Genomic DNA, 4,538 nt, shown 5'->3' on the forward strand with positions numbered 1-4,538 from the left:
CAACTGTGCACGTCCCGACACGCAGAAGTAAGACAAAGTGAATAAACAACTCAGGTTTACTTTTGAATGTGGACTGGCACATGAAACAAAGAATACCACCTCACCACTAGAGGGAGACAATACTTTTTCTACCAAGCATAAAAAGAAATCACACTGACTGCTTTCACCTGTTACCTCAGGTGTTTCTAAGACATAAAAAGGGACAGGAAGTGGGATTTGAAACCAGTAAATCAGGGGTTTATATCAGGCATGTTTTTGATGTTTCGCTGCTCCTTAACACCTGGTTCAAATTCAAATTATTAGGTTTTTACAGTGCTTGCTAATGATGAGCAGGAAAACATCTAATTCATAGTAAATTAAAAGTGCCAGCTTATGTTTGAAACAGCTTTTTTTCTATACTATTTCCCACAATTTTACCACACCAACGTGTTACTTCTTTGTGAAAACCGTGCCCTTACCCCCGTGTTCCAGTGTGTACATGGGTGTGTGAGCGAGCGAGCGAGATGACAAAAAAAAAAACCCAGAAAAGAAAATAAAGACCAGAGAGAAAGGGAGAGAGAAGGCGCCCTTACAGGAAGAGAAAGAGTCAGAGTTCAGGCAGCACATGTTTCTGGGTCGACCTCTCCTCTCGGTGCTCAGTGAAAGACGTGACACTCTCACCGTTTCCTACAGCGCAGGCCTTGCTCCACATCTGTCGAGGTGGTCATTTTTAGCCGGGGCTGCTATTTTCACTTCAGCACATGGAAAAAAAAAAGATGGTCAGAGAGGTAAAAGTATGGGGTGAACTGTGCTTTTTTGTGTGATCTCTACCTGGAATATTTAGTTTGATGGATTAACAGCTGCTCAGGAAAAACACACAAAAAAAACGGAGCTATTTAAAACAGAAAATCAGAGTTTCAGTGGCCATTGCTGCAAAAGGACAATGATTTCGATTTGAATTTCACTCTCAAAAAACCTTAAATGCCCCCCAAGGTATACAGAGCAGTTGTCAACAGAAGATTTAGAGCAGAGAATAAAAGGACATGTAGTATAAGATCAGTGCAATCTTCAGAAGTAGAATAAAACAGAATTGTGCCAGCAGTATTTACAAGGTAGTCGTTTCAGTGTTGGTGCATCATATGTGAATATAGTAGCAGAGGTGGAAAGAGTACTGAAATATTCTACTCAAGTAAATGAACTACTAATGTGATAAAACTTTACTGTACGTACAAAGTGAGTACAATGTACTTACTTTTTTAACAAGGTTCTTTCTTGTGTCACACATCTCACATGAATTGTTTTTGATTAAAGGCAAACCTTTACAAATGAAAGTGCTGACAAAATAAAACATGTCAACACATAATGTATCAGTCAAAAGGGGTCAAAGGTCGTGGCTGTTTTAAATTTCTCACTCACTCAGGGACTTTAATTAACCGCAGTTCACCTGTCCTCATCATTCACCTGTCCACATCACTCACCTGCCCTCATAATGAAACATTGGAGAATTATGTCTTTGAAATAGTTTGAAATGGCTACGACAAATGAGTTCTTAATAGCGTCAAGGCCTAAATAACTGTATTGATATCAGTATCAGTATCAGCAAATACTCTGTAAAAGTAGTATTTTGCCATCCCTAATAAAAAAAGTGTTTGTTCAAAGTCTAAAAAATTACACTTACTTACCTGCCACATTATTAGGTACACATGCCTCATCATCATCACTCACCTGTCCTCATCATCATTCACCTGTCCTCATCATTCACCTGTCATCATCACTCACCTGTCCTCATTTCACCTGTCCTCATTGCTCACCTGTCCTCATCACTCACCTGTCCTCATCATCACCTGTCCTCATCACTCCACCTGTCCTCATCACTCACCTGTCCTCATCATCATTCACCTGTCCTCATCATCATTCACCTGTCTCATCACTCATCATCATTCACCTGTCCTCACTGTCCTCATCATTTACCTGTCCTCATCACTCACCTGGTTATTATTATGTATAAATGATGCTGCATGTGAAAGATGTGACATAACTCCACTGGACTGATATTAGCGTCAGTGGACACAGATGGTGATACTTAACCCAGCCGATTCAGCTCTGCAGATTTGTCGGGTGGTAAAGATGCCATTTTGGGGGCAAAGGGGAACCAATCACAAACGGGTTTTCTCATCCTGGTGCATGACGTGAAGTGGGTTTTAACGCAACGACGACAGAGAAGCGACGCGTGGTAGCTTTTGTATGCAGCGTGGCGGCGCTGGTGTCTACACCCTCTCCAGACTCATACTCGATCTCAAGTTGGATCGAGATAGTCTGACTATGTTAGCCAGGCTATGACAAAGTGGTATCAGTCCCTAGTTATTATGACAAAAGGTCATATGGGGGTGCTGGTTCACAGGCGCTGTCTGAGCCACAGAAACAGACTGTTCACCTTTAATTAGCCTCCTGTCCTGTCAGAGAGAAACACAAGTGTTCTGTCATTTCCTGAGGAAATCTACTCTATCGTCCAGAGGCTGAATTCTCCTCTGGTTTGGTTGTTATCTTTTAACTCTCTCTCTCGTGTAGAATCTGTCAGATTCTCCAAACAGCCAGCTCTGTTCCCTTCAAAGTGTTTATGACCGCATCAGTCAAACGTGGACCGCTGAAGTGAGCGACCCTGAGATGACTTGGCAGCGACGCCCTGGGTTGTCTCTTGTTCGCCGAGGAGCCTCGATGAGATTTCCCAGCTACTCCTTTTCCTTCCTGTGCCCCCTCCAACCCCCACCTCACTGACGCCCCTCCAAAACACTTAAAGAAGACTGTGGAAGGATCATGAGAAAGGATCAGAACTGTTGAACTGAATTGCTCTCACTGGGTATTTGATATGGTACAATAGCAACCAATCATACATTCATAGGGTTTGTTAGTGATCCGTTTATTGGTGGGGAAACTTTAAACAATTTCTTAACTTACACCTTTGCCTGCTTTAAAATCATGAAACATTGGAGAATTATGTCTTTGAAATAGTTTGAAATGGCTACGACAAATGAGTTCTTAATAGCGTCAAGGCCTAAATAACTGTATTGATATCAGTATCAGTATCAGCAAATACTCTGTAAAAGTAGTATTTTGCCATCCCTAATAAAAAAAGTGTTTAAAAATTACACTTACTTACCTGCCACATTATTAGGTACACATGCCACCTACTGAAGTGAACCTCTGCCACTGTAGCTCAAGATTTGACGTATCATTTTTATTATAAAGTTGATCCTTCATACAAGGTTGTTACAAGTTTTTACTTGAGTAACTGTTGCCTTCTGTCATTTCAAACCAGTCCGGTTATTTTGGCATCAACAAGTCATGTTTTTCCTTTTATTTACCTTCGAGAAAAACAAAAGACAAACAAAGACATAAAAACAGACAGCAAAGATCTTACCAAATCAAACAAGAGTAAGTGTATATAGGTTACATCATAAACTGTATATTATTGTCTGCAATAGATCAATAATTCTGTGTCAACCCTGATGGGATGGTTGTGGGTGAAAATCCCGGTAGTTGAGCAGTTCCTGAAATTCTCAGAATGTCTTGACCACGTCGACATGAATAAATGCGGTTGAATGATTGAGTGTTCGATCCCTGAGCCACTCTAAAGTTGATAAGATCACACTTGACTGTGTACTAATGAAGGCACTGCTGGGATTTGAACCCAGGATCTCCTGTTTACTAGACAGGCGCTTTGACCAACTAAGCCACAGCACCTTAACATCTTTGCTTGACTTGGTTTGGTCACTGCCGGGAAGGAGAAAAAAGAGGGCAGGCACAGAGAAGGTTCATGGATGCAGTGATGGAGGACATGAGGACAGTTGGTGTAACCAAAGAGGACACAAGGGACAGGACAAGATGGAGGCAGATGATCCTCTGTGGCGACCAAAATACTAATTGGAGTTTTCTTCCCCTATGTCATGTACTTCACTGTGCATGGAAACGTACTGAATCAAATGAAGCAATGCATGAAAAGGATAGTTAAGCCCTTAGTAAAGGGTGCTATCTCCCTCCCTCCCTCCCTCCCTCCCTCTCCACACACACACACACACACAATGACACACACCGCTCCTCCACCAGCTGAGGTCGTAAGCTGATCGAAAAGGAAATGGGCCGCTGTAACATCCCACCTTTTCCCAGATCCTGGGAGGAGCCTGCATGCGCCTGGTGGCAGCGAGGAGGACAATGGCAGGAAGCTGGGAGCGGTAGAGGGAGTTCCTGTTGGCAGGATGATGCTAAAGACAAGAGCAGCGACGCGCCTCACTGAAGTGGACACTGGCTCACGGCCCTGGACACGAGGAACTGGGCTCTTTAAAAATTTGTAATAAGCACATTGTTTCTGATGTTTTATCGGGGCCGATTTCACATGTCATCATCATCTGAAGGGACACAGGGCATCTCATATATGGAGTGTGTGTCTTTAAAGTGTGACTAACCGTTTCCATGTACATCGCAAACAAACATCGGAAGTTTGAAATAAAACGTGAACGCACGCAAAGATAGCAAGTATTAGCATGTTATGACCCGTAATCGGA

General features: G+C 42.5%; 1 non-coding gene across 1 annotated transcript; it reads right to left on the minus strand.

Annotated features, from left to right (window-relative positions):
- Positions 1-3,646: 3,646 nt before the first annotated feature.
- trnat-agu lies at positions 3,647-3,720 on the minus strand. The gene has a single exon. It is a non-coding gene; the product is annotated as a tRNA-Thr (tRNA).
- Between the last annotated feature and the right edge of the window lie 818 nt (positions 3,721-4,538).

This window comes from Solea senegalensis, linkage group LG2 (assembly GCF_019176455.1).
Source record: "Solea senegalensis isolate Sse05_10M linkage group LG2, IFAPA_SoseM_1, whole genome shotgun sequence".
In the NCBI taxonomy this organism is placed as follows: Eukaryota; Metazoa; Chordata; class Actinopteri; order Pleuronectiformes; family Soleidae; genus Solea; species Solea senegalensis.